The sequence below is a fragment of the Coptis chinensis genome, chromosome 4, assembly GCF_015680905.1.
Source record: "Coptis chinensis isolate HL-2020 chromosome 4, ASM1568090v1, whole genome shotgun sequence".
Taxonomy (NCBI): Eukaryota; Viridiplantae; Streptophyta; class Magnoliopsida; order Ranunculales; family Ranunculaceae; genus Coptis; species Coptis chinensis.
In genome coordinates this window covers 101,451,695-101,471,308 of record NC_141459.1, presented here as the reverse complement: position 1 = coordinate 101,471,308, position 19,614 = coordinate 101,451,695, and positions in this window count along the sequence as shown.

Here is a 19,614-nt window from a genome sequence, read left to right as displayed (position 1 = left end):
CCTGTTATTCTTAAAATTTTATATTGATGATTTTTGAATGGAAGAGAGACTTTTTGGAGTTTTTGTTGTTAAGATTATTTATGATGTGGGTTTTAGGTTTTGACATGTGTAGTAGTCACCCCGTCATAGCCTGGGTTTTTAGACAATTGAATATAGTGATGTTTGAGATATTTATATTTCAAATATTCATTTTTTTAATTGTTTAGAAATTCGGGCTGTGACATTTTGGTATCGAGCTTAGGTTAGCCTAGATAGTGAAGGTCTAGGTGATCCTCGGAATGTGGTGATTGGGTGTATTTGAGTTTAAGATGTTTGAAGTACTAATAGAAGTTAGTTTTGTTAGGTGATGGCTGGAGATGACAATGACGTTACTGGTACTGGAAGTAATACCATATCTGCTGATTTGGGATCAATATTAACTCTGTTGGTGCAAACTATTCAGAGGGGTCAACATGCTAATCTAGGAGATCCTTTTGCTAGGAGAAACAAGGATTTTATTACTTTAGGAGGCCAGAAGTTCAAGGGAGAGAAAGGGGCCATTGATGCTGAGAAATGGGTTACTATGTGTGAGTCCGTGTTTGCTAAGATGCAACTCATTTGAGGTGCGTAAGCGAGAGTTGGCTTCTCACCAGTTGGAGGGGTCAGCTTTATTTTGGTGGAGGTCTATCAAGGATAATGTGGATGTGGGAAATATGACTTGGGAGGATTTCCAAGTAAGATTTGAGGGAAGGTTTGTTCCTAATGCTATTAAAGAGCAATTAATTGAGGAATTCTTTCATCTGACCCAAGGGGGGGAAACTGTTACGGAGTATGTGACTAAGTTCAATGAACTATCGAGGTATGCTCCCTATCTAGTGGATACCCAAGTAAAGAAGAACCAGAAGTTCATCCGTGGACTAGAGCCATGTCTATCGAGTTATTTGATACCCTTTGATTCAGAAACTTTTCGATCGCGTGTTAGATTTGGCATTAAGATATGAACAATTGGATAATAAACCCGGAAATGAGAAGATTAAAGAGAATGCCCCAAAACAAGCCAGCTTACACCTTATTTCTAGTCAGCCACGTCAAGGGCAGGAAAAAGTCAAGATCACCCATATAATAGGCAAACAAGTAAGCATGTGGATAATGACGCGAGTGCTTCGCTAAAGAGATTTGATGGTAATTGTTTGAACTGCGGGGAGGTTGGACATACTATTCGAAGATGCTCTAAACCAAATGAACTAGTAGGCAAGTGTTATAAATGTGGACAGTTGGGACACTATGGGAAGAACTGCACTGGTTAATGTTAGGTATGTTTGAATTTGTTGTTTGCTAGTTTCCTTTATTGGTACTTAGCATGTAAGCAAGTATCGTATGATTATGAAAATAAAATGCTGGTTGTTTTAATAGTTAGTTTCTTATGAAATTTATAATTGAAATTGTTCAGCATGTTATAGTGTTGTTTTCATAACAGAGTTTCGATTTTAAGTAAGTATTGGTTAAATAAGAAATTGGTATTTTAAAATTTCATATTTGAGTAAATTGGAATTATCCAAGGAATAAGGAAACCCTTTTGATAAAGGTTGGATTTGAAATATTTGATATTGTCCAAGTTATGTATATCGTTGGTGTGTGATCCAATATACATAACATCTCTTAGTATGCATCGTTGGTGTGTGAACCAGTGTATACTTGCATATCGTTGGTGTGTGAGCCAGTATGCATACCACACATCGTTGGTGTTTGATCCTATGTGATGGTAGAGAGTTAGTATGCATCGTCGTTGTGTGTGAACCAGTGTATACTTGCATATCGTTGGTGTGTGAGCCAGTATGCATGCATCACATTGTAGGTGTTTGATCCTATGTGATGGTGGACATAGTATAGGCCGTTGATAATATGAATCAGTCTATACGTTTTATTTTTATCTTCAAACATGTGGTGTTTGTGAGACACTGAGAGAAATGTTGATATATGTGTAAACACCAAGATGGTGGAGGGAATTTGTGAGTTTTTTTTTAGTGAAAAGATTTGACTGGGAAGATTGTTGGGAAATGAAATTATTAAATGTATATTAAATGTGGAACGCTTGGACTAGTTGGGAAATACTAAGAGAGGAACTGATTGCCTCGGTGTGAGAGGAACTACATTGCCTTCTTAGTATGACTTAACTTGAAGAATATGAGTTTTGCTAAATTGAGAAATAATGGTTTTAATTAAGTGTTGGCAATTGAAGAAACTAATTATGTGTATTCCTTTTAAGGTGTGTATACTTGCGTATACACGTATGTCTCTTCTTATTGGTTGACGTACTGTTGTTTGGTTAATCTACACTCTACCTTGAATCTCGGGACGAGATCCTTTTAAGGTGTGTATATTATAACACCCCGTATTTTATTTCGTTTATTTTCCTAATAATAATAATAATGTAAATAGAATACAGAAATAGGATATCCAGTTGTTAGAAAAAAAAAAGCCCGTAAGTAAGTAGATAGGATAAAAGCCCGTAAGTAAGTAGATAGGTTTAAAACCCGGGTTTTTCGGAGAGGTTTGAAAAACTGGAAAATAGGGGTTTCTCACGTAGAGTTTTTTTGAGAAAAACAAAACGAGAGTTTTGTTAAAAAGTGAGAGTTTTACTGAGAGAAAAACATGAGTTTTGAACGAGGAAGATAATCGGTTAAGCGGACGATGAGGCGGCGGGGGTTTCGATTTCAGTCGCTCGATTTTAACAAATGAGTAGATATTTTTTGTTTAACTCATGGATTTTCTTCGTTACTATTGTCTTTCTAAATTTTATAAACTTCCGTCATCTGGGTTCTCAAGCCGCTGTTTTTTATGCATGCTCTATTGTCTTGTCTGGCGATATGTCTACGCTGTTGTTTGAACAACGTAAAAATTATGCGAAATCAATTTGTTTGCACAATCGATTGAACAAAGCGTGTTTATAATTATTCGAAGTATTAACTCTAATCACATGATTACATCCGTTTTGGGAAAATTGTTAGATTATAGTGATTGAGTTTTCCACATTTTTTTATTATATTGGGTTGTTTGGTTGTGAGAACCAACCCTTTTTAGTTGGTTGAAGGGGGGTGGTCGATTGATATCGAAAGTGATGGGTAGAGGTTGGTGGTTTGTTTGGAGTAATGTGAAGCACCGACGGTGGTTAATGGAGGCAGCCATAGAAATCGGTAATCGTTAAAGATTTTGAATCTTTAAATGTTATGATGTGGTGGTGGGAGCTTCAAAAACCATTAATGGCGCCAATCACGAAGTTTTCATCGTTATAAGGGAATTGAGATTTGTTAGTATAGATAGGTGGGGTTTTGTGAGGAACCAAACCGCTTTGTTTGTTTTTTATCGATGGGTGGCGGTGGTGGCTGTGTGGTGGTCGTGGTGGAGGAAGTTTGGTTTGAAGAAGGAGATGAACAAGATTTAAAACGATTTTGGGCTTGGGCCAAAATCGTGGGCTATTCTCTTTTTTTGGTTTTGGATTTTAAAATTTGACTTTTAGATTAGACTATGGGCCTTAGGATTTGGGCTTTTGGGTTTTGGAGTTTAGGCCGGGTTGACCAGAGTTATTGGATCGCTGACTTTGACCATAGTTGACTTTGACTTTGACCAGGGTTGACTTTGACCAGATTGACCTGAAAATTTGACTTTTCATAAAATTATGATTCGGTCTAAGAGGATAAGTCTAGGACTATTAACGTGCTTGGCTTTAGGCTAAGACCTTTCTATATATATCATGTGTATGCGTGTATTAACTAATATGTGATTGTCGCAAGATTTTATGATATACAACGTTATGACACTTAGACATTCATGAAAATTAATAACGCGTAAACAAAAAAAAATACGTGAATCAAGATATTCTCGTTTCTCGAAATAATAATACATGAAATAAAGTTCAATAATGCGTAAATAAAATTACCCCTCTTTGAGAACTCTCCACTTCAAGTCTTAGAATTGAGTTTATATTTATTGATGTCATATGTTAGGTGGGCATTTATTGAATGTGTCATAAATGGCCCGTTAAGCGTTATATAGGGGTATTCATTGAATGTGCCATGAATGACCGGGTATTCATTGAATGTGCCATGAATGACCGTTGTTTGGATTACCCTGAGAGGAACTAAGGTATTCGCCTTGCGGGTTAGTTATATTCCTTGAGTGTACGGGAATGTAGGGTTGGGTATTCCTTGAATGTGGCGGGAATGACCTAAGGTACATAGGTTGTGAAATATGTGTATAAGAAAAGAATTTGATTAATTGATAAGAGAAATTGATTTGATTATGCGAGTGTATTTGGGCTTGCATTGGAATACCTATAGGATATCTGCACATATTATATAAAATTGCTAACTTTCTTTTGCAGGAGGGTAGGACTTAATAATATTTTTGTCTTGAGGGACGCCGTCCTACCCTTATACCGAAGAAATGATATCGGTAAGTTTTAAATTCAATGGTTTAGATATTAAAACGAGTTATTATAATGAGTTATATAATGGAAGTTTTGCTTGGGAAGAAGCTATGCCGGTTGAAATGACGGAACTACCTGTCTTCCAAGCTGTGAATGATTAGGTTATGATAGAGTTAAAGTGTTAGTGGGATAAGAAAAGTTTTGAATGTTTATATGTGTTTAGTCTACTCATACCAAAGAAATTCAATTTGTCGACCCATGTTTGCTTTGTTTTGGCAAACGTGGGTGTGTTCTTAGGAACATAGGTGGAAGCGCGATGGAACCGCGGTGTGATTTGGATTCTCTGGAGAGCAGTCTGGGAGTTTATATTTTTAGGTCCGTTCTTTTTGGAAGTATGTAATAAGCGTAGTTTCATATTCATATGGAATGAGAATAAGATGTTGAGGACACATTATTCTTAAAATTTTATATTGATGATTTTTGAATGGAAGAGAGACTTTTGGAGTTTTGTTGTTAAGATTATTTATGATGTGGGTTTTAGGTTTTGACATGTGTAGTAGTCACCCGTCCATAGCCCTGGTTTTAGACAATTGAATATAGTGATGTTTGAGATATTTATATTTCAAATATTCATTTTTAATTGTTTAGAAATTGGTCGTGACGGGTACCTCGTAGGACCTCGACCTCGTGGGACAAAAAGCCACCCCCACAGCCAAGGGGGTTGGTTGCTCTGTCGTCGCCGGGGAGCTCTTGGCGAGGAGACCTTAGGATAAGTTGCTAAAACAAACGGGAGGGGAGGATCGACCCGTTCAATTATAATTCAAAGAAAGACATCATTGGCGGTGGAGACATTTCTTTGGCCCCTTCAAAAGGAAATGTGGGCGGGGTAGAGCCCAATCCCCTATTTCTATCTATTGATGAGACAACTATCTATTCGGATCCATCGAAAAGAAATCGAAATGTATCCGATTGAGTCTACATCGTGCGTAGAAGCCTCCAACTTAGGTTTCATGTAGTTCCGTCGGGGCCCCGATTCTCTTATCCATCGGTCCCAATGTAATTGGGCTCATCTCATGGAGGGAAAAGCTAAAAGTTGTGTTGTTAAGCCACCTCGACGCATTCCCTTCTCTCCCGTAGCGTCCCACACGAGAAAGAAAGAGCACGGAGCCCCCGGGCGACCTGTAGGGTCCGCTTAACGTAAAAGCAAGGAGTTGAGCCTTGAATCGGCGAACCGAAGTCACTTTCGAACCATACTTCCTACAGCTAACACGTGTCCAAATTCGGGAATGAGCGTGAGCTGCTATATTGAATCCCCGGCGCCATCGGGGACCAAGTGGTAAGGCCATGATCTGCGGGGGAACGGATCACTCATTCTTCCATTGGGGACAGTGCACGAACGACAACTCCAAACGTCCACACATCCGCCTACCTACGGTTTAGGTGGCACCAAATGTAGATCCAAATAAGGTCGGGAACCTCCCCGAGGCTTAGCTCTTCGCCTAGCAAAGAAGAAAGAAAAACAAGGAGATAAAAACGAATACCATTATTATCTAGCCTGCTCTTCTCTTATAGAACATATTCACCCTTCTTTTAAACACTAGCAACTCGTTCTTCTCCAGCATGAAAGTCGATATATTACGACCAGCGCGGTTGTTTGGTTTCACATGACCAGTTGATTACAACAAGAATCTAGCTTGGATTGCTTTCTGGCCATGAGTGTTTTCTTGGGTGAAGTTGCAACGCTCTCTTGGATAGGCCAATGACCAAGGCTTGCTCTGAGAATGCCCATTGTTAATAAACATTAACATTATCTTGCTCATCGTGAGTCCCAGGGTGAACCCATAAAGTGAGTGGATCGGCGACTAGCATAGTACGAGGAGATATTCAGATGGAGAGGAAAACACAGCTTCCTTAATTCCTCTTTCGAGCTTCCTTTTCTTTCTCTAGGTCTTTTATTCTCTAAGGTAAGGGCAGTGAAAGAAAGCCATCTTCTATACTTCCTGTAAGAAGTCTTCTGGAATAAGTGACTAGCCCTGAATTCCTTTGGTCCTTAGACTGATCCGCCACTTGGTTCTAAAGACAATCATCCATTATATAATATATGGATTCACCACTGAACGCATTGCTTGATTGGAGTCATCCCTAAGGGCCCGAAGGCCCAAGAATGAGTGAAGGTTGCATTCGCTGAGCCTTTTCAAACTATGATGCTTCGAGACCATACTCAACCAGGTCACCCAAAATGACATTTTTGCTGCGGCTTCATTGTCTGTGGGGGACTTAGGTGAGGGTCTGTTATGCTCAGTTAAATACCCCCGACTTTTGATCTTCAGCTTGATGTTTTTAAGGCATGGACACATACAGAATATCATGCTCTTTGTCTGCCAATGCATGCATGCATGCACACCTTCATCAATGCTTAGTACTGGTTTTATTGTTGTTGGTTTTAATTGGATGTCTTCACCCGCTGCTACTGAAGTTAGAGAGTACTATTATGGATTGGCTTAGAAAAATGCTAAAACTTCCCAAGTCTTTCCCGTGTTTACGGTCATGTATGGTCAGGTGTGTTGCAAGGGGCTACTTGTGACGCCATTTTGTGCGCATTAAGATTATTTGCACCTGCAGAACCTTAAACATGAGGGACATAGCAGGGGATTTATTATACTTGGTTATTATAATCGAATTTCTTTTTGTTTGAGTAGGGTCGAGGCATAGGGGAGTAATGATGATCGGGTATCACTAACTACAACAACTTCTCTTCCACGGGTAAAATATTTCTTTTACAAGGGTAACTTATGGCTTATTCAATGCTCATTTGTAATTAGACAAGATTATCAAATGGTTGTTCTCGCATGTATTGTTGGCGTAATTAGAGTTTAAGAATATATGCTTGTGCTGCATCTGTTTGAGGCGCCGCCTTTGGGACTCGACTTAGCTCGATTTTGTCATAGTTAGAGTTGGATTTGAGCTTCAGTGACCTAGGCAGTAAATTTAGTGCTTTGTGTTTGCTATCTAATGACTGTTTCATTGCATTTCGATATCTGAGTTGTGAGTTATGTTTCGAAGTGGATTGTTCCAACTGAACTTCCTACACTTATGCTTAATAAAATCACGAGTTTTAAATAATGAATCACTATGTTGACTGATTTCGAACAATGTTCTATTTGTCTTGAAACAAATGCTCGGAAGTCAGGTGAGTAATAACCATACTAATAATTCATTACCATGTTTCCTACTTGTAAGCTTATTAGAATGTATACAACATTTTTTATAGTAACTACCTACTTTTGATTCTCAGATCGATTACCTAAATTCTTAGTTATTATATTTGTGGCTTCCTTTTTTTGGGTAGGGTCAAGGCGAGGGAGTCATGGCGGGCTTACGCTGCAAGTTGATGAATTGGATGGCTCCGCATGATTTAGTTGCTAAAGGACATTGGGAGACTAACGATCCTTTTAAACCAAAGGCATGGTATACCTCTTGGAGATAATGCCTCTAAAGTTTGGGTAGATAAAGTTGTGAAGTCAAAATCACGCCTTTGGAGAGAAAATTCTGAATTGCAAACAATGGGAGATGCTAAAGGAACCGCAATTGCATGGCCCATACAAAGACGCGTCATATTCTTGATGATCACCACGTGAAGTAGGTCGGGATTAGGATGTTTATTTTGTCTAATTTTGTGAAACTTGAATCGCGTTTTAAGTCATTTTTGTCCTTGTACAGTACACACTTGAATCGCGTTTTAAGTTATTTTTGTCCTTGTACAGTACACACTTGAATCGCGTTTTAAGTCATTTTTGTCCTTGTACAATACACAATGAAATTGTATATTTTGGGTATTACTTAATGAATGAAGTTATTATTGATTATCGCGTGTATGTATTTTATAGACATTGTTATACTGTGAATTTTGCAGGTTTAGTTGTTACAACAATTTAGTAGCACAGATTAATAGTACTGTGTGAAAATGTAATTGTGTACATGTTTTTTTTAAAGAAAAAAACAGTGATTGTGATTAGGAAAAGCTTGGATGCGCTCAACTTAAAATGTTATAGAACTGATAGCGCTAAAGAGAAAACGCTATTAATAAATAGATAACGCTAAGAAAAAAACGCTATAAATATAATAGCGTTTGTCATAATAAACGCTATCGGTCGGAAATCGCGCTAAAGAAAAAACGCAATAAATGTAATAGCGTTTGTCATAATAAACGCTATTGATCTTTAATAGCGCTAAGATGAAACGCAATAAATATAATAACGTTTGTCATAATAAACGCTATTGATCTTTAATAGCGCTAAGATAAAACGCTATAAATATGATAGCGTTTGTGAAGAAACACTATAAATTCAATAGCGTTTTTTCTGAAAACGCTATCAATAAAAGCATAGCACCGTCATTAATAGCGTTTTGGAAAACGCTATGGACACCAACCATAGCGTTTTTTGCATGCTATCTTAGGCCTTTTCTGCAGTAGTGTCCTTACCCATCACTTTTGAGTAGATTAAAGTAATCGTTCTCTCCCATGCAAGATCTCCTACTTCACTAACCCCTTCAGATCAAATAAACACCAACTTATTTCCTACAAACATTTCATCAAACAAATTCCACTCAATCTACTGATCTCTCACCAATCATCGAGTGCTAATAACGCCCTTGTTCAAACTCCCTAAAATGTGTCATTGGCTTATAAATATCATAATGAAGATGTATGTGGTATATAGTATTTTCACATAAGAATCAAACACCAATGACTCTCTTCAATGGCGAAAGAAACGAAGTTAAAATCAGTGTTTTCGTTGGCTTTTTCATTAGAGTGAACTCAACAAAAAAAGAACATATGGTGGCTATTTATTGAGAAGGGCAAAAAAGGAAACATATAAGTGTAGAGATAAAAATTAGACTGAGATTTGTGTCCATTATAGAAAGCAGGGAGGTTAATTGGTTGGATTTGAATAATAGGGAGGTTTGTAAGCAGGGGGTTTACATATAACTGAACCAAAATGAGGTGGTTGAGGCCCATTTCTTGGTTAGGAATATGCTAGGCTTTGGTGGTGACGTACTTTCATTAGAAACCCCAATTCTATCTAATATTTGTCAATAATTTAAACTCTTAAACTATTAACTGTATTTTGATTTTTTGATTTTTTGATTTTGATTTTTTAGACTTCTATAAGTTCAATTGATGTATTTGAAAAGGTTTGATTACTCTATAGATTGAAAAAGGATAGTCCTTTGGACAATGAATTATTGAGATTTCTTTAAAAGCACTTAAATTGTGACTCATTGATCAAATATTTGATCATGCATCATATGCATTGTACACATAATTCCAAACTTAATTTCCCAGATTTATTTTTGAGAAATGGCACCAACATCCTCTTTTAATAAGTGGAATTCGGTATGAACTAAAGATATGTTCTCCTTTAATTTCAGTAGCATCATTTTTGTTTTTGTCAAGTAATGACTTGAAGTTCTATTTTTAGATTAATTACGAAAAAAAAAATAAAAAGACAGAATTAGAATTTTTACGTAGAATCAAACAAAAAAACACATCAAATCCATCATACCTCTTTCCTAACCCCTAATAACACTCTTCCTCTCCATGGAGATTAATCTGCTAGATAACGATATGAAATAATCCAAGTTTTTCATTTGCTTTTTTTGCTTGAGCATGTACTATGATTCTTTTTGTTTGTTTGTTTGTTTGTGTTGGAAATAAGGTTGGATAGACGCCCACCAAGATAAAGATAAACCACTGAGTATAGGACTCTATCCTATCTGATATTAGATGAGTATAGGACTCTATCCTATCAGATATTAGATGAGTATATGACTCTATCCTATCTGATATTAGATGAGTATAAGACTATATCCTATCAGATATTAGATGAGTATATGACTCTATCATATCAGATATTAGATGAGTATATGACTCTATCCTATCTGATATTAGATGAGTATAGGACTCTATCCTATCCAATATTGAGGAGGTGGGAACCTCTATAAATAGACCCCCCACCTCTCACATATTAATCATCCGAACAACAAGAAAAGCTCTCTCTCCTTTAATGGCAGCCTCCAACATTTTCTAAAGTAGAAGTCGGTAATTTGTGGAGATTCCATAGGTGGTATCCTCCCTAGCCATTGTCGGTTCTTGGTTCTTGGTTAGCGTGAAAAAGGTTGCTTCCCGCTAAGTGGTTGGAACTTGACTCCAAAGAAAGTTAAGAAGAAGAAGATCTTGAGTGTGCCAAGAACATCTTCTCCTCACGTAGATCAAAGCTTGGAACTTCAAATTGAAAGTTTGTGACCAAGGTACGATCTTACTGTTTCATTTAGCTATTTTATGCATGTGGTATAACTTAATTGTATATATCGTAGGAATCATGCATGAGATATCGATAAAATCCTACATTGGCATCGAGCCGTTTTTCCATGGTTTGCATGCTTTTGTTTGGCGGTTTTGATCTTGTGATCTACAATTTTTTGAAAAAGCTGCGGTTTTTCAAAATCTTTTAATTAATTTTTAAATAATTAGGTTGTTTAAAATTAATTAGAGATTGCTTAATTTTTTGCAAAATAAATTATTTATGGGAAATAATTAGTGGAAATTTTTTTTTCTAGGAAATTTTTTTTTTCTTAGAAATTTTTACATGGAAATTTATTTAAAGATTATTTCTCTATAAATTTTAGGATTTTTTTTCCACATGTATTTTTCCACAATTAAAAATTGACATTAGGATGTTTATTTTTACCATGCGATAATTATTTGAATCTGGATTTTTACTATTGCATGTATATAAAATTGTTTGTTTTTTCTATCAACGGTCATATGAAAACTAAGGCACAATGCCTAAGTCACATAGACCAAACTTGTAGGAAAATCGAACCCGGATCTTGGGAGATGGGCTTCCAAGAAACGCATGACTGCTAAGCAATATAGGAGAACTTTCAAAGTCTTGTCTTGAAATCGATAAAGATAGAGACAGAGCCACCATCACCGAGAATATACACCAAAGAGCCCCAGTCCTCCTATTCAGGATAGGAATGAGGCTCGACCACTTATCTCTCCTACATCATCGATTATGGGGCGATGCTAAGGAACCAAATCCATATGATGTGTCATCGGGGTTTATTTTTCCACCTCACGGGGGAAACAGAGGAAGTGGCTAGTAATTTTCAAATGGTGATAGTAGTGATCGAGGATGAGGATGACTCCCACAGGCACCCGGGGCGCTTCTATGTTCATGGTTGACTAGCTCTGTTTAGTTCTACATTGTTTTTTGAAAGATAGGAAACTCTTTTTTGTAGAAACAATTTTATGAAATGGAAATTTAAGTGCTAGATTTTTTGCATATTCTATGTTATTGATAGTCAAATGCATTGATTTTATTTAATGGCTAGAATCATGCTAGTAGATTATCATGATCATCTCATATGTGAAAGTTTGGATTACTTAGATTTAATTTAAGAGATGATTCTTATTCGTAGTATCTTATTTTTTGGAATTCAAACTTGATAGAATGGCACCCGATGGAAAATCCCGTTTATGCTACCTGAAAAGGACTTGTTAAACGATAAAATTACGAACTTTGGTCTAGGAAAGTTAGGCTAATTCAAAAGCAGATAGGAAGGTCATTGATGTAATAAGCGGAGATGATGCGAGAACCTACCACTGAAGGATTAACACAAGTCCGCTTATACCTGCTTTGTACTTAAAAAGTACAATGAGTATACAAGCAAAGATAATGTTGCCCGAATTGCCATACTTGGCACCATGAGGAATGACTTCATGATGCGGTATGATGGCCTTGGATCGGCTAAAGAGCTATGGGAAGCGATAAAGGCGGACCTTGGGGAAACTCGACCTCTTTACCGCCGGAGAGGCTACAAATGAGCTTTGACAAATTTATCAAAATTGCCCCATACCTCTATGACACAACATTGCACGCGGTGATGAAAACATGGTTCTTTGAGTTAGCCCAAGGGACATTGACGAGTCCGTCAAATGAACAACAAATTCAACCTGTCATTAGGTCTTTACCTAAAACTTGGGAACAATTTAGTCTTATCTTGACGCGATGACGACAAGATATCACAAACTTTGCACAAGTGCAAAGGAAATGTGAGCTTGAGGAACAAAGGCTTCTCAATGAAAAGCCCGCCTTGTTCAAACTGAAGCAAATGTTGTCAACTCCAAAAGAGGAAGAAGGCTCCTTGGAACAAGAAAAGTGGAAAAGGGAAAGGCAAGGAAAAGGCCAAGCCTAACCCACAACAAAAAGAAACCTAGGAAGTCGATAGACATGACTAGTGTTGAATGCTTCCGTTGTCATCATCGGATGGGACACTATGCTAGGGCATGTCCTTCTCCCCGAAGGTGAGTTTTACTTTAAAATCGCCAATGTGATAAATTGAATCTTGTCATCTTTGTCTGATTCATCACAATATTGGATTGTAGATTCAAGAAGACAAATGACCACATAAGCCGGGATAGGTCCCTATTTGAAGATTTTCGAAACTTCCACAAGGAACTTCGGAGAGTCCACATGGGAAACCAAAGTGTAGTCCATTTCTCTTATCATGTTTTGGGCACGAGGCACTTGTAGGTTGGATTTTGCGAGTGGGAGATCCATCCTTATTGAAGAAGTACTCTTTGTACCCTTAATTAGGAGAAATCTTTTATCAATTTTGAAATTACTTCAAGAATTCTATGTGTTTAATTTTTCTCAGAACTCGCTTGAGATATCTTTAAATAACAGTTTGATAGGTCATGCTTATTTAATGAATTCTTTTATGACATTACACTTAGCACAAACTGAAGTTTTTATGTCTAAAATGGATGGTTGCCAATTGTGGCATGCTAGACTAGGACATATTGGACACAGTAGGATAGACCGCTTAGCAAGGGGAGGGTTGTTAGGTAACTTAATCTCTGTTAAAATGGAAACACGTCATGAAAGTTGTCTTCTGGAAAAGCCACCAAGAAACCTTTTGGGAAAGCCCAAAGGGCAACTTATCCTTTACAACTTATTCACTCAGACATCTGTGAACCAATGAATGTAACAGCAAGGCATGGGGCTTTGTATTTCATTACCTTCATAGATGACTATACACGTTATGAGACCGTGTACTTGATGTCTCACAAATCAGACGCCTTGGACTGTTTTAAAAAGTACAAGAACCTAGTTGAGAATCAACTTGATAGGACAATAAAGGCCTTAAGAACCAACAAGTTCGGGCGTGAATATCTTTAAATCGATGAGTTTAAGGAACTCTGTGAAAATAAGGGTATAGCTAGACAGCTAACTATTCCTTATACCCTCGCCAAAATAATGGTGTCTCTCGAGAGAAGGAATAGAACCCTATTTGGACATGGTTAGATCTATGATGGCTCGAGGCTAACTTGCCTATCTCATTTTGGGGTGATGCATTGTTAACGGCTTTTTATTTACATACTTAACCTAGTTCCTTCAAAAAACTGTTGACAAAACACCCTATGAACTATGGACTGGTAGACAACCCGTTTTGAACTACCTTAGACCATGGGGGTGTGCTGCCTTTGTCACTTCTCAAAATCTAGAATTTGGAAAGTTGAGTGCTCCTGGAAAGAAGTGTATCTTTATTAAGATACAGTGAGACTTCTAAGGGGTATGTCTTCCTAGGGGAGGATACTCAAGGGCATGTCCGCGAAATAGAAGCCGCGTAATGTCGATTCTTAGAGGATCAATACCCAATGAGGGGTGAGGTTGATAAGGATATACAACTTTCTGAAGTTGATAACCTTATAACTGGCGATGAACAAGGCGAAGATGAAACTTTCATCAACCCTGATTCTAGTAACAATGGCATTGGTCAAATAATTGATCAATCCCAAGCTCGTAAGAGTGTTAGAGGCCATATCCCCAAACGTCGGTTTGAGATTGAAGGGGAGATAAATATGACCAATGCACTTACAGAAATATCTGATGAACCTAAAACGTTCAAGGAGGCTATTTAAGGTCCAATACAAGTAAGTGGATGGAAGCTATGAAGGAAGAATTGGAGTGGATGAAGAAAAACAAAGTATGGGACTTAGTTGATCTACCTCCAAACAGGATATCTATTGGGAACAAGTGGGTTCTCAAGATCAAGAAAAATGGGAAGGAACATAGACAAATTCAAAGCTAGGCTTGTTGCAAAAGGTTACACCCAAAAGAAGGAATAGACTATGAGGACACCTTCTCACCAAGAATAGTGAGATTTGCCTCCATATCGTCTCCCTCTTGTCAATGGTTGCCCATTTAGATTTAGAGCTTTACGGATGGATGTCAAAACTGCTTTTCTCAATGGAGAATTACAAGAGGAAATCTATATGGATCAACCCAATCGGTTTTTTTCAATCAAAGGTCGGGGAACACAAAGTGTGTAAAGTGAACAGATCCATATATGGTTTAAAATAGGCCTCTAGACAGTGGAATCTGAGATTCCATGAAGCAATGCTTCAAGACAAATTCGAAATGGTAAATGAGGACCATTGCGTATATGTCAAGACATCTAAAAATGGTTTTGTGATTCTATCTCTATATGTGGATGACATTTTGTTAGCAGGTAACAATAAGGCATTGATAAATTCCACTAAGGAGTGGTTGTCATTAAACTTCGAAATGAAGGACATGGGTGAAGATAGTTATGTCTTAGGAGTTAAAATAACTCGTGATCGGCCCAAACGCTTGTTATCTTTGTCTCAGGAGACATATATCAAGAAGGTTTTGGAAAGATTCAACATGACTGATTGTAAGCAAGTGGATCTCCCAGTAAGTCTAGGAGAGTCTTTGAGTTCTAAAATGTCTCCCAAGAATCCTACTGAAACTCAGGCTATGAAAAATGTACCATACTCAAGCGTAGTCGGAAGCCTTATGTATGCAATGTTGTGTACAAGGCCAGACATCTGCTATGCAGTTGGGTTAGTATCAAGGTTCCAAACAAATCCTGGGGTCGCACACTGGAAGGCTGTCAAGAAGATAATGAGGTATCTAAAAGGCACCGTGGACTACTCACTTGTCTACCAAGGGAAAGATCTTAAGCTGATTGGGCTGGAGACCTTGATGAGAGGAAGTCAACTTCAGAATATACCTACATAATGAATGGAGGTGCTATATCCTGGAGTAGCAAGAAGCAAACTTCCATAGCACTTTCAACTATGGAAGCTGAGTATATTGCATGTTGCTCTGCCACACAGGAGGCTGTGTGGGTCAGACGATTCATCAAACACTTGTCAGTGTTCTCAAGAGCTGCTGAACCAGTTAACATCTGGACTGACAGCATGGCTGCTTTTGCATATGCTAAAGATCCAAAGTACCATGGAAGAACCAAGCATATAGAGTTAAAATACCACTACGTCACGACAAATGATCTCGAAGAAGAAAGTGGTTCTTCTACAACATATATCCACCGATCGGATGGTTTGGGATCCACCGACCAAACCTATTCCAAAGGAACTCTTTCTTGCACATGTAAAAATGCTTGGGTTAAAGAGGATGTGATTATGTTAAGAACACTTTGATGGTTTAATGAATAAAAGTGCATTCTTTCGGATCGATTGCATTCTCATTATCTTGTTTATCATCATCTCATATGTATGTCGGTAGGGTTGGTTGGTTCACTCACATGAACAGTCACTTCCATTTTAAACAGTGGGAGTTTAGCTTGACAAGTCACTAAACCTTATAGGAAGGGTGGACCTAGTGCGAGTCATGCCCCTTCTTATAATTGGATAAGAAGAAACAGCTTCATAGGGAAGATTCTCGCCTAAACCTACAAACGGTTGTTGCCAAGTGGGAGCATAGTATTCTTGGAATTGTCATTAGGGATGACAACACTTGCATGGTATGAGTGGACATACAGATATCTATTGTTGAGTAAACAAATTAGATACTCTTGCCATGACATGTTTTCACACAACATGTGTATAGTTGACCACCTGAGAGCAAGAAAAGAAATATCCCTAAAATTCTTGCTATGTGAGCTCTATTGATATATTTTTTGTTTAAAACATATCAAATGGTACCCTCCTTGAAATTTTGACCTTGTCAAGAAAATAAGAGGACTACTCTTAACTTTGGTTTGCTCCCCACAAGCTCTTACTAAAAGGCTGACTGGATGCATACTGGGAAGTTGGTAGAACTCTAACGACAATGACTTGCATGCAAAGGGTAAAAGAACTGAAGGTTTATCACACAATCACTGGGATTATACCTGGCCAGGACAATTGATGATAATTGTGAATCATGTGATACGTTTTTGACTTTATGGTGTGGACTCATAGGGATGAGTGCTATTTGTCAAAGTGATGAAACAAACAGATCTTGGGGTATACACACACTCTCCCGGATATTAGGTTTTCGGATTCATCTTCTTTAAGATCACTTTCATGGTAGATCACGTATCGTGCTTTTCATTGCGACTTGCTACTTCCACGATATCATGATACGTGTGCTAGGGTCACACGAACCATTTGCCGTGTGAGACACACAAATGGCTAAGCATTCTACTTTAATGTTTCTCTTAGAAACCTTCTTCTTCGCCCGTTGGGCGAGTGGGAGATGTTGGAAATAAGGTTGGATAGGCGCCCACCAAGATAAGGATAAACCATCGAGTATAGGACTCTATCCTATCTGATATTAGATGAGTATAGGACTCTATCCTATCGGATATTAGATGAGTATATGACTATATCCTATCGATATTAGATGAGTATAGGACTCATCCTATCGGATATTAGATGAGTATATGACTCTATCCTATCGATATTAGATGAGTATAAGACTCTATCCTATCGATATTGAGGAGGTGGGAACCTCATAAATAGACCCCCACCTCTCACATATTAATCATCCTACAACAAGAAAAAGCTCTCTCTCCTTTAATGGCAGCCTCTAACATTTTCTAAAGTAGAAGCCAATAATTTGTGGAGATTCCATAGGTGGTATCCTCCCAGCCATTGTCAGTTCTTGGTTCTTGGTTCGTGAAAAAGGTTGCTTCCCGTTAAGTGGTTGGAACTTGACTCCGAAGAAGTTAAGAAGAAGAAGATCTTGAGTGTGCCAAGAACATCTTCTCCTGTAGATCAAAGCTTGGAACTTCAAATTGAAAGCTGTGACCAAGGTACGATCTTCTGTTTCCGCTGCGCTATTTTATGCATGTGGTATAACTTAATTGTATATATCATAGGAATCATGCATGAGATATCGATAAAATCCTACAGTTTGTTTTTTCTTTTTTTTTAGTAAAAAAAGAAAACTTACTGTCAACAAGGTGTTTAATTGCCAATTCTTGAGGTTTTCTTGAACAAGATGTTCGATTGACGATTTGTCTAAAGATTGTCTCCACTAGATTAATATTTGGATCTGATTAGAATAACACACATTTTTCTGATGAATTAATTGGAATGACTGTCGTATCTTTCTCTTCTTACCTCCTCTGTATTAAGGATCACCCACATATTTGCTTTAACAAGGAGGGAACTTTATTTGTTGTTTTTGCAGATAACAGTGCCATAAAAATATTGGGTACTACATATACGTATGGTCTTTGGTTGTTGCACACATTTGAAAGTCGTTCTTGATGGATCAAGAGTTGCATATGAGGCTTAGGATAGAGTGATAAAGTACTATTTAGAGTAATTAATTGAATCCACCACATACGATTTCTCCTGTGAATGATGAAGGTACTACATTTGCTATTACAATTTTTGATGCTCTAATTTGATGTTTTCTGTTGGAACCAATTCACCACTTTCATGCTACTGGCGTGATTGGATGATGAAGCCTAATGTAGTATCACATTGGATTTGAGTTGATTAATTTGGGTTTCATGTGTATATTTGCTATCTGAAGGGGTTTTTTTTTTTTTTTTTTTTTTTATTGGGTTTCATGCCTATATTTTCTTTTGTCCTAGCTTATCTGAAATCTATTTATGCACACTGTTTGCTCATTAACATTTTTATCCCCCTTAGAAAATGAGTTTTTAGATAGTTTGCAAAGGCTTGATTTTCTTAAGACTCACTATTGTTGTACATTGACTATATTTGTCAACACATTTTAAGATGGTTCATAACATGTATGGTTCTTTTAGTTGTAGAAACCCTTTCTGTGATCAATTTTAATTGCTTAATAATGTATTTAGAAACGCCTTATTATATGATTTTTTTTAAAGAAAAATGTCATAGTTCCAGCAAACATGCATATATTTCTATTATTATCTTCAGATCAAACACCCGATATTATCTATGTTTTTCTACTTGCATCTTACCTTTGATCTTAGGAGCATTTGAGGGTCTACATTCGGCGTGAAGGAAAGTTAATTCGAGGTTTTGATGGATGTCAATAATGTACTACTATTTCTTAATCAGAATGATTGCTGGAAACCAAATATAATTGTAAAGTGTGTAATATAGATGCATCTTTTTTTATATTTATATGTTTGCAACACTAATTCTATATTTCATTTATGATCTGAATTACATTATCCAAGGTTTTGACATTAACAAAAGCTTTATGAGATTGCATATGTATGGTTGCAGGTGTTTTGAACTATTGGAAAGTAACCATGATAATTTTCAAAAAATGTTAATCAAGAATAATTACTTCATAACATACATTCATCAACCAATCAAGAAAAGAAAACAATGTTGATTGTTAATGAGAAATTTATTTTCTTTTAAAAATACTAAATTTTGAAAAAGGGTAATCTTATTCACATGAATGAAATTGTTTAAAATTTTGTTGCTTAACTTTATTTTATACATTTTATACATAAAAATTTCAAGTAAATTTAAAATGTTTAGCAAAAAATATCTATTTCATTATCTGCACCCGTTCATGGAACAACAGTTTGCTAACATTTTGTAATGATATATGAAGAGAGGTGTCTATTCCGTGAATATACTAATTAAAATTATATGGATCCTTCTAAAGTTCAAATTCATATATGTAGGATCAGAAAAACAAATGGTGGCTTTTGAAAAAAAATTGTGTTTTCATCTAAGATTTCTATCATTTGTGATTTATTTTTTGTGCCTCTCTAATGATCTTCAACAGATTATGTTTTACATGGAATTGGATATTGTTTTTTATAGTTGAATTTCTCACTTATAATAATATGTTAAAATTACTCCTCTTTTACAGCTTCCCAAAAGAGGCGACCTAATTTGTCGTTGCATATTTCACTAAATTTTG